The sequence below is a fragment of the Gavia stellata genome, chromosome Z, assembly GCF_030936135.1.
Source record: "Gavia stellata isolate bGavSte3 chromosome Z, bGavSte3.hap2, whole genome shotgun sequence".
Taxonomy (NCBI): domain Eukaryota; kingdom Metazoa; phylum Chordata; class Aves; order Gaviiformes; family Gaviidae; genus Gavia; species Gavia stellata.
In genome coordinates this window covers 18,078,177-18,090,611 of record NC_082637.1, presented here as the reverse complement: position 1 = coordinate 18,090,611, position 12,435 = coordinate 18,078,177, and positions in this window count along the sequence as shown.

The following is a 12,435-nucleotide window of genomic DNA, read 5'->3' as shown; positions in this document are numbered from 1 at the left end:
GGAAACTTTAACAAGTTATAACTTACTTAATTTCCTCTAAGTATAATATCACCTCCTTTTAAAATGTGCCTGCAGTTCAGTACTGCAGGGATGCACAAACCAGCTTTGAAAGAGGCAATGGAATAGGTCTAAAAGTGTTAGCGTGTAAGCTAAGCAACTCTCATTTCTCACCTGAATACCTTGACTCACATAGGGCTCCATGCTGCTGCTACTAGATCGTTTCACATAAACAAGTGCAACTGTGCAGATAGCTTGACTATCTCTGTACTTTTCTGTTGGCTGCAGGGCACGCATATTCCTCATATAGATATGAAACGGCAGGTGGCTGAGCAAATAGAAGTGAAGGTCCTGTTCAGCAGTGCTACCACGTTCGTTCTTACTTTTTCTCTCACGAGAGAACACGCTGCTGGCGTTTTATCAGACAACAATAGTGACAACATAACCACATTGTGAATGGGACTAACACCTCCTTCTTTTAATAAGATCGTCCAACAGTGAAATCCATTTGCAACGCTGAAAAAAAAGGGGCAGAAATTTTGCAAGTTGCACAAACCCACAGATTTTAAATTTTGTATTTTTCCTGTGCCAGGAATCTGCCTTAGGCTGAATAATAGCAGACGGACAAAACAGCTCAGGTATTTTTTTAAAAAGGGTTAGACAAAACAAAGTATACTGCTTTTATATCCAGTTGTGGTAACTTTTTTTTAGAATTTCCAAAATATCCGAGATTTTAAGAAAAATTTCACATTGGCTGAAGTGTCTTTTGGTCAGGAAATATGCCCTGGTCTTTCTTCCAAATACATATTCAAATTTTTCCAGTCTGAGTCCAGAGTCAGGAATGGAACACACTGAACACACTGTACTCCTGTTGCCAACAAATATTTATTAAATCCATTAGCAAAATGTCTCTCCTCCCTGTCTAGCACTGACTCCACAGACAATACCAAGTTGGGTGGGTGTGTTTATCTGCTCGAGGGTATGAAGGCTCTGCAGAGGGATCTGGACAGGCTGGATGGATGGGCCGAGGCTAACTGGATGAGGTTCAACAAGGCCAAGTGCCGGGTCCTGCACTTGGGTCACAACAACCCCATGCGATGCTACAGGCTTGGGGATGAGTGGCTGGAAAGCTGCCCTGCAGAAAAGGACCTGGGGGTGTTGATTGACAGCCGGCTGAATATGAGCCAGCAGTGTGCCCAGGTGGCCAAGAAGGCCAATGGCATCCTGGCCTGTATCAGAAGCAGTGTGGCCAGCAGAACTAGGAAAGTGATTTTCCTTTTGTCCTCAGCCCTGGTGAGGCCACACCTCGAATCCTGTGTTCAGTTTTGGGCCCCTCACTCCAAGAAGGACATTGAGGTGCTGGAGCGTGTCCAGAGAAGGGCGACGAAGCGGGTGAGGGCTCTGGAGCACAAGTCTTATGAGGAGCGGCTGAGGGAACTGGGGTTGTTCAGTCTGGAGAAGAGGAGGCTGAGGGGAGACCTTATCGCTCTCTACAACTACCTGAAAGGGGGTTGCAGAGAGGTGGGTGTTGGTCTCTTCTCCCAAGTGACAAGTGGTAGGACAAGAGGAAATGGCCTCATGTTGCGCCAGGGGAGGTTTAGACTGGATATTAGGAAAAATTTCTTTATGGAGAGAGTGGTTAAGAATTGGAACAGGCTGCCCAGGCAGGTGGTTGAGTCACCATCCCTGGAGGCATTTAAAAGATGTATAGATGTGGCACTTAGGGACATGGTTCAGTGTGGACTTGGCAGTGTTAAGTTTATGGTTGGACTTGAGGATCTTAAAGGTCTTTTCCAATCTAAATGATTCTATGATTCTAACTCTATGTAGGAGTTACCTCCCCTCTCTTAGCTGGAGAGGTTTGGTGATGGACCTAGACCTTTCAGAGTTACAGATGAACATAATTGTGAGACAAAGAAAGGAAAAGTGTTTAACTAAAAAAAAAAAAAAAGAATACATACTACTGCTGGCATTGTCAATCATTAATTTTAAAATCAGAGAGTGCCTAAAGTAATGTCTCCCATCCTCCTGTTTTTGTTAGTGGGATGTTTGCCAGTTTTCAAAGAACAAAGGAGTACAGATCCTCACTGACGAATTCTTAGTAGTAAATACATATGGTTTTATGATATTAACTCGTGTACTTTGATCATAGGCAATTTTTGAGACATATACATATGAATAAACTCATGTCTACACTAAACACATCTCTCACAATCCACAACATACAAAGCCTAGACAAAAGCCTAGATTTTGTTTATAAATGATGGCATAGCACATTTTAAAGCATTACAGAGTGCTTACTGTGATTTTCAGAAGCCATAGTTCTTGCAAATTGCACAATGCTCTCTCTCATGCAAACATAGATAAACATATCAGTGATACACGGATTTAAAAAAAAAATTATTAAGCTTTTAATACTTAGAAGAGTGAAACTCTGAACATAAAATACAAATTAGAACATGATGTTTCCTCCAGTGTTTCAATGCATAAGAGGGATCCATCACAAACATCTAATAATTTTTAGATGGAGAAAGACAGACATGGATAGCACTTGGGGACTTTCTTACTCATGTTAAATAGAAAGTGCTCAAATACAGCAGTACTAAATAGCAGTAGAGAACTAAAAGAATGGTTAATGAATAGCCAATACTAATGAAGACACAGATTACAAAACTATCCAGGTTGCTGAAAATACAGAATCCAAGAATAAAATCTACCAAGCCACTAACTTACAGATTATTAACTGGGAAGTGATTCTTCACACAAGTGACATTCAGAGAATGTACTACTAGATCACCTACAAGATGATAAAAAGTGTTAGGATTCTCATTTGATTAGAAATATTCAGCTTCATCAGTTTTGTAATTATACTAGAGTAAAAACCTTGCTCTTTTGTAGACACAAAATGAGAACAGCACAAGAAGAATCTATTATAGTCCCTGTCCAGACAGGCTATACTTCTTAAAGACGAGAAAAAAGGTGAGCCAAAAAAACAAACCCAAGTTTAGGACATAATAGCTCATCAGCAAAATCATTCATATCCTTTGCAACTTGTCACCTAAAGTTATTCACACATTTCAGAAAAAGCAAGTTTTAGATACAGAGCTTTCCAGACTTTTTTTCTATTGCTACCACTACCTAGTTTCAGGTTGTATTACAGTCTTCCACTTATCAGATTTGACTTTGAGCTTGAAATATTGTACTCTGAAATTCCATGTGTTTCTTACAAAAGGAATTGAGATAACATTGTATCATCTAAGATCAACATCATCTACCATTTGTAGAGCACTACTGTCAGAGAAGGCTGTTGTGCTTTTGAATGCCATTACTAACAAGCAAGATAGGAGAACTCTGTATTACTGAAGTGCCAGATACCCGTTTCCTATGTTTATCTGTGATTGCTGTACATGGCATGTATTTTTTCACAAGCTTTGAAAGTCTTTGAGGACATTCTTCACCTTCAATTTATGCTCCTTCTATCTCAAGTAGTATCTTGTTGCAATCACTTTGAAAGATCACATACACAGGCATGTGACTAATTCTCTAAAGACATTTTCAATTTTTTATCCTTTTTATAATATCTTGCTTCCCCTGATGCTTAACTTTACCTGACAGGACTAATAAAGTTCTTATTAGTTCCTAAGATCGATTGACAATTTTTCAGGTAAGGTTTGAAGGCAAATATGCACTCTTTGTTATTCTCCCCTTTTCTCTGTGTTGATTATCTTATTTTCAAATGGAGGATGTTCATTGTTGAAGATCTGCCCTCTTCTTTTCCCTACCGAAAAAAACCCCACTCACCAAAAAAAATATTACAATGTCCTCCAAGTTTTGCTAAAATAAATTAAATACTGTAGAAACATTGCCCATGTAGTGGGGTTTTTTTCTGGTTAACATTTGAGTCCAGTTCTTTCATCACTCACACAGATGAACAAGGACACTTATATGTGCACAATGATCCCCACTGTTCTGTGTGTCAAACAAACACCTTTTCATATCTCCATGTATGCACAGGCACAAAGATGAATGGTTGTCTAGCAATTCCATCCATAAGTGTTTGTGTCTGTTTAACTTCTATGCAAAGTAGTCTTTAGCAGTAATTTTTACTGGACTGAAAGTCACTTGGGAGAATACAGTAATTAAAAAAAAATATTCTTAAATAAAAGAATAAATATATAGAAAATGCTATAGGAAAATAATATTAAAAGTGACTTCGTTTACTGAAGCTTTATGTATACTTATCTTACTTTACTGTTGAGGATACCTGCTATGCATATCTTTTCATAAAAGTTACAACTGTTATGCATTTTTTCCACTTACTTTCCTTTTAAAAAGACAAAATCTTCATATCTTTTTCTGATAAAGCTTGGAGGGAATGTCTGTAATCATCTTTCCCTTAATTTTCCACAGTTGCCACCCCTAGTTCAGCAATACTTTTGTTACAAGTACATTGATAATTACTGCCAGCATTAAACTTGAAGTCCTCTGAGCTGGCTTGGATGTTATAGTGGTTAAGAGCCTCTTTATGCTTCATGTTCCTAATGTTTCCACCATGACAGCCCTGAGGAAATGACTAACTTACATCACTCAGTTCATAAAGTTTGTGTTTTCTATTCAGTCTTACTTTTCCAGAAGACCTGAACTTGCTACAGACATGCGTGGTCCCTCATAGTTCTGCGGAGTCTTGCATGTAAGGCTCCCAAAGGCATGGAATTCACTAGTTCACTTACAGAGCACCACTAAGGCTGCCCATGTTCCCTCTCCACAAGATTTATCGGCCGTGCAGCCATCTGTCACCAATCACCATAGTCCCACTATTGTCAAAAAACAACTTCCCATCAGCTATCCAACCATCTAATTTTAAGGTGTATGTGTAAGGTCATATGTGTTTTCTTGCAGCAGTGGCCTCGGGAAAGAAAAGAGCAACCGCTTTTTATTTTCCATTCTTGCTGCTAATTGATTTAGATTATTATTTTATTAATATTTCTCTTCAATAAAATGACATTAAGCCTGTAACAGGTATGAGTCCATTACAGCAGTTTCCATTTCTTCATGTATTGACATCACAACTGGAAAGGAGAAAAATAATCTTAGAGGTGGAACTTCTTTATAATCACTGATTTAATCTACTTTCCAAGTAGTAGAAGTCGAAGAGTATGGGAAGTCGAAGAGTATGGGAATCTGCTTTCAAGACTAAACAGCCAGTGTCTGCAGTAGCAGTACTTTCCTCCAAGTATTTATGGCAACTCAGAATATTATGTTTGTTCAGCTGAGCATATTGTATTGTTTGCTTCGGCCAGTTGTGATAGCTTATTCCCCTCCTCTGCAGCAGAGATGCCTTTAGCTGCAAGAAAGTTGCTGGTGTGAACTTGGGAACAGAAAGGCTGACAGCAAAAACTGGGACAATCCTTCCGGAGTTGTTTGTTTAGTGTCACCATTTAGACTGCATCTCTGAGGCAGTGCAATCAACAGGGAATAGTGCTGTGTGTTCTTCTAATTACACATGCTAGTAATTGAAATGCGCCTACCACCAGCACAGCTAGCTATGAGTAATACGAAGTACCTCTGAAAACCAGCTACATAAATAGTTATCTCAAAGACAGCAAGTGAGATACATCTCTAGATTAGTGCTGGGACCATCTCTGGACTCCTCTGGACTCCTTTTTAGTTGCTGGTAAAACTGAAGATTTAGATCAACATTAGAAAGATTTATACATTCCCACTGTTTCCCCCAAGGTACTCATTAAAAATACAGTTTTCCACATTTTGAATTTAAAAAAATATTCTGGGAAGTTGTAAAAACCAGTGTAGATTTAAAGAATTGTTTTGAAAGTCTTCAGTTTGGGTTTTTTTTTTTCCACCTCGTTGGCTTAATAGCTGAAATTCCTTGATTTTCAATAACTTGAAGATCTATCTACAACTTAGAAACAACTGGAGCAGGTCTTCTTTTTTGTAAGCACTTAGCAACCATCAGCTTTCAAGATTTTAGATTATTCCTTTAAGAAAGATTCCAAGAATCTTTTCAAAAGCCATATATTTAACTTAATGAGTATTATATTGAAGACAGATAGTAGTCCTGCAAGACATTGCAGGACATCAACAAGATGGCATTTTCCATCTATCTTTAAAAGCACCCTACCAATTCTGATAACCTGAGCAAAGTTAGGATGAAAAGGTGAACAAGATTGTTGATTTCTGGAAAATCATGACTATGGAAAGAAAATTATTTAAAAGGCAGTGTAGTATTTGTCATAATACATGCATATCGCAGCCAAATATTTGACAACATATACTTAGTCATTCTGTTCTATGCTGATAGTCACACAGTACTGAAATATACAAGTTTAACAAAGCATTTCTTTATTTGGTCCTGGAACTTCCAGAAGGAAGAGATTTTTAAATCACAAGAACTTGTTTTTGTGGAGTGATTACATGATTATGTAGGAACACTGTGTGCAACAGGAGGAAAAAGCTATTGTTAATGCTAAGTTGCACTCCACAGGAATTACAGGTATTTTCATTTTTAGAGAAATGGTATATTTTTTCTTATATTACAGAGAAGGGATCCAAGAAGCCTGAATATACCTGTGGCCCAGCATAGTATTTAGCACTCTGAATAGTACCATGTGACCTTTCACAGCTGTGTACACTAATTTTAGAAATGTTTACAGGATTAGGCTGTGTATTAAACAGGTATCATGTTTTATATAGAAGTTATTCAGAAATGTCTACATCTTTGTGTCAAATCATAGTTCTTCAAAACAATCATAAGATAAATGTTATTTTAAAGAAAGGTAAAAGTTTATACGGAGTCCACTTGCATATGAACTAAATGAAAAAAGAATTATTTTTATCATAGCAAAAATGTAAAGTACATTGTCAAAGCCATTTAGCTGGTCAGCTGAACATTTGTCAGAGAAAGTGATTTCTTAATGATTTCTAAAGCACTGCAAGTACCCAGCAATACAGACAGTAGCAAAGATTAATAAACAATTACCTATACACCTACAACTCCAACAACAATCAAATTAGAACTTGTATTCCACCGTTTACTTTCCTTTTGTGGCGGTGTTGTCTCCATAAAGACTCAATAAAGATCTGGCAATTTACTAAAAAGGTAATAAACATTAGCATTAAAATACTGTTCTTCAAAAAACATAAGCACTCAGAGCACATAAATATTCTATCAAATTTAGAAGTGATTTGCATAAGTAAAAGACACTCCAGAGAGTTGGTAAAGAACAGCAGGAATTTTCTGCGCTTTAATTTCACCCTGGGACATGGGCAACAATAAGACCTTCCGAGTTGTTGTTCTGAAGCACCACACCCAGCGGCTGTAGGAGGGCTTCCAGCATTCAGCACCAGGCCAGAGCTGAACACCAAGGTTCCCCAAGACGTAAAAGACGGCTGTGGCACATAGTAAATAAATATGCATGTATTTCTGTAGAGTAAGTGTAATTGAGTAGACAACTTAGTAGATCTCAGTGCACTATGATTATTCTTGGCTACCAGAGTTTCATATGACGCAGTAGATGATCAATAGGAAGACTATGCTTCTGTTCACACATACCATGGTGTGCTCCTATCGGTACACACGAGTGTGTCTTGCACCCTAGGTCATGTGTCTCTCTCTAAAAGACTTATTTCCCAGAAAACATGTTTCTGGAAAACATCAGATCACTGCTTTTAAGAACAGGCAACAGGGAAGAAGCTGCCATTCACACTTAGCAGCAAATTTAGGTGTTAATTACCTGGTCAGGCAAATTTAGGACTTGAAACTTCTACAGATCGAGCACATCTGCTCTTGTTGATCTTTACAGAAATCAGCAAAACCGTATTTACATCAGTGTTCATTGTGGATATTCATAGAATCATAGAATCGTTTAGGTTGGAAAAGACTTTTAAGTCCATCATGCCCAACCATTAACCTAACACTGCCAAGTCCACCACTAAACCATGTCCCTAAGCGCCTCATCCATGTGTCTTTTAAATACCTCCAGGGATGGTGACTCAACCACCTGCCTGGGCAGCCTGTTTCAGTGTCTGACAACCCTTTCAGTGAAGAAATTTTTCCTAATATCTAGAATAAACCTCCCCTGGCACAGCTTGAGGCCATTTCCTCTTGTCCTGTCACTACTCACTTGGGAGAAGAGACCAACACCTACCTGGCTACTACCTCCTTTCAGGTAGTTGTAGAGCGATGAGGTCTCCCCTCAGCCTCCTCTTCTCCAGGCTAAACAACCCCAGTTCCCTCAGCTGCTCCTCATAAGACTTGTGCTCCAGAGCCCTCACCAGCTTCGTCGCCCTTCTCTGGACACGCTCCAGCACCTCAATGTCCTTCTTGTAATGAGGGGCCCAAAACTGAACACAGGATTCGAGGTGTGGCCTCACCAGGGCTGAGTACAGGGGCACGATCACCTCCCTGCTCCTGCTGGCCACACTGTTTCTGATACAGGCCAGGATGCCATTGGCCTTCTTGGCCACCTGGGCACACTGCTGGCTCATCTTCAGCCGGCTGTCGACCAACACCCCCAGGTCCTTTTCTGCGGGGCAGCTTTCCAGCCACTCTTCCCCAAGCCTGCAGCGTTGCATGGGGTTGTTGTGGCCAAAGTGCAGGACCCGGCACTTGGCCTTGTGGAACCTCATCCAATTGGCCTGGGCCCATCCATCCAGCCTGTCCAGATCCCTCTGCAGAGCCTTCTGACCTTCGAGCAGATCAACAGTTCCGCCCAACTTGGTGTTGTCTGCAAACTTACTGAGGGAGCACTTGATCCCCTTGTCCAGATCATTGATAAAGTTATTAAACAAGACTGGCCCCAATACTGAGCCCTGGGGAACACCACAGCTGTACAACAGGGTGAAAATCACATAAACACATGGACAGCTACCACCTAACATTCACACTTGTAGGTGCACTTGCTTTGTGAAAGTTTTATTAAAGGGATACTAATGATTGCAAAAGTAAGATTCTTCCTTCTTAATAAACACTATGCAATATTAATACAGAATTTATTGGCAAGCATTTGTTGCCAGTGAGTAAGTGTGACTGAATATTCATGGAAAGTAATGTAAGTAGGGTGGGACCAAACCAAAATTATTTTATTGCGAACTTCAAGCTACCAGACACAGAAAATGGTACATATTATGAATTTGGATTAATCCTCAATTTAGCTTGCACAGCTAGTCCTGTAATTGTAAATATTATTTCCCTTCCTTGCTAATCCTGCTTTAGCATTTGACTTGATGGTGATCTGCTGTTGAGAAGTAATCTTAAAAAAATCTCACAGAGCATAAACTAAAACTTGAGAGACAAGAGCTTTGTTCTGCAGTGAGGTGCATCTTACTGTGTCATCTCATTGAAGTCCCGCTACTTCTCAGTGTCCCTGTTTCTTCACTGAACAAACTACATATGCGTCAATACATAGGCTGTTATTTTTTTCATTTCCAGAGCTGGGCTATTCTCAATATGTTCAGGTTATATCAAAATGAGAAAATATGAGAAAATGAGAGAAGCGGGACTGTATTTACCATAGGCATAAAAATTTACTATGTTTTGCAGAAGAGAGGTAAATTCATTTTGAGGTATCCATTAGTATTACAGTTACGGAGTCAATATAAAGCACTGGAGTTAATGATGTTATAAGTTTGATGGAGTCCAGTAAGTAATCAAAATTATTCAATACAAACAAATAAAAGAGCTTACTAAATTTTTAGTAGTCATCCATTAACCTAGGACATAGCAAAGAGATACAAAAGAAAAAGGTTTTATTTTCCTTGTTCTGCTAACACTGATTTCTTGGAAATTTCATTTGTCAATTTCATTTTTTCAATGTCTTTCCTGACATAGTCACAAACTCAAAATCAAACATGACAGAAAACAAGCTACATCTTTAGCTAAAGCGAGCCTGTGACCTTTCTACCATACGTAGCTCTGGTGCAGTCTTCCAAACTATTCACACACACCATGCCCCATTACTTCTCTTTCTGTGAAACCAGAATGTTCTCATCTAAACTAACATGTTGGCCTGGGCCTCAGGAGAGGTCAATTTCCTGGCTGAAAACAACGTAAGTTATTTTGACCTGGAGAAGAATCCATTCTCCCACATAAAAACTACAGGTTATGAAAATCCTTTTTCATCCTTACAATCTCAGGATTACTATTAAAAATTGCAAGATGCTGAGATGTTAAGGCCATTTAGACCATGCAAATTCTTAAGACAAATAGTACTCGAACATGCACAAATAAGTACACATTTCTTCTACTTAGAATAAAAATTATAAAAATCTAATGTTTGCTCACAGGAAGCACAAAATATCAAAATACCAGTTTTACAAAGAGATTTGTACCTGTGTAGTTTATATATATGCTGTGTTTAAGAAGCATGCAGAGAATGTGTTACATATAGTGCAGGTTATTTTCTCTCATTAACAACTTCTCTTAAATCATATAACATTTTGATGTAATACACCACTTTCGGACCTATATAATGCCACCAAAGGAGATACAGTATTTCCAGATTCTTGTACTGTAGGAAGAGGGGGAAGCTAGGCAAGGGTAGTCATTCTGGTAGGTCTGTAGTCCATGCTAAGATAGATAAACATCGACAAAATGAGACATTAAATACAAGAAAAAGCAAAGTTTTATAAAATAGGAAATTGGGTGTTCTTGTTGTACACAATTTTCATGATCCAGAGATGAAGGACCATCACCATTAATACAATGTTACTGCTTCTCCAATTAGAGGAACGTACATCAGAATCTGCTTACTGCAGCTGTAAATATCTCCATTTCACTGTTCAAATTTACTCCATTACAAGCCTATTTTCTCCTGTACATGGCTAGTTGTTGTTTAGCTTATGCTGGGAGAGACCATTCAGGTCAAGGGCTGAATGCAAAAGTCCTCTGAAATAAGGAGTAAAGAGGTAGAAAAATTGCTTGCTTACAGAGAATAAAGTTAAGGTTGCAACATATACACAACTGAAGCGTGGAAAGTGTCAGTTCTGGTGACGCTGATGTGGTGAACTGTGTGAGTACATCTAAGTCACAGTGTGACTTAGCCTTTTCATCCTTTGCCTTCGTGGGTTTCTGTCAAATATGATATGAACTAATTCTTTCACAAAGCTGCAAAACAATAATAATTTCTTACTTTTTAATTATCGTTTGGTGACAGACATTGGATGAGGGAAGGAGGCGGACATCATCTGGGGATAAACCAGTAAGAGGGTTTTGTCTATCAGCAGCTGTGCATGAGGCATCAGCAGCTGTGCACACATTCTTCACTGTTTTAGGATAAAATTATACAGAAAAGTATCACTCCAGATGGGGAAGGTTTACGTATGTCAGCCCTCAACCAATCACACTGCGAGCATATTCCTTCCTATGCCAGTCACTGCCCAGCTTCCAGCAATCCATCCCGGTGCATCTACACTTGCCACCTTCTTCCACGCTAACATCATTTCAATGTTAACATCTTCCGCACTTAACATATTAACATCATCTGATCCTTGTGTGTTTGAGCGCAGTAGGCATAAACATTCTGTTAAGAGCTGGAATTGCTGAGAAAAGCCCTCAGATCCAGTTTTGAAACACAGCTCCCCAACGCACCTGATTTGCACCGTGCGAATTGTGGTGTGCAGATCTGCACATCTGTTTCTCCATCAGGTTTAAGCATCTGTTTTGTAAAGGACAAAGTGGATAACAATGACATGACAAATACCGTTGAAAATACCGGAGCCAAGCTTGGGAGACTTTACTCATTCTTTCTTACAGTACTTTTAATTCGCAAAATGAAAAGTGTCTTGAGAATGTGTGAAAAACAAACCTATGTCAAGCCAAAGGGAGTCCCAGGCCCTACGCATATGTGTTGTAATACCTGCCTTTATGCTTTTGCAGGTATGCGTAACACTATAGCTTCTGTGATACCGTCTGCAGATATTGATTCTCCATCATTCTGTAACCCAAACAAAGTCACCCTCTGTAGGGGTAAACGTCAGCATCTTTCAGTTTTCAGAGCAGAGACCAAGGCCCTCCTCCTCGCTCATGGCTCATAAACAGCTGCTTACTATTGGCAGAACTGCTCTCTTGGATGCTACCTCACACCACAGCTCCCCAAATACTATACACAATTGTTAGCATAATGAGTGTAGGGATACCCAAGGCAATACATATCCTACTTCCTATGAGAGTACTTAGGAGTATCGGGAGCTAGAAATGCCTCCTGCTTCCTTTCTGTCCAACAGCCCTTCTCCATCTCCTGGAGGCTTCTTAATGATAACTGACATACTTCAATGTCAGCTGGAGCGAGCTGAACGTGGACTCCAGATCCCTGTTTACACACAAACAAAACCAACATCACCTCTTGGCATATGTGCAAAGCTTCTCTCCGCACTTGGGTACACCTGCCATTTCATGCCTTACAGCGAGACAGGCGGGTGCCC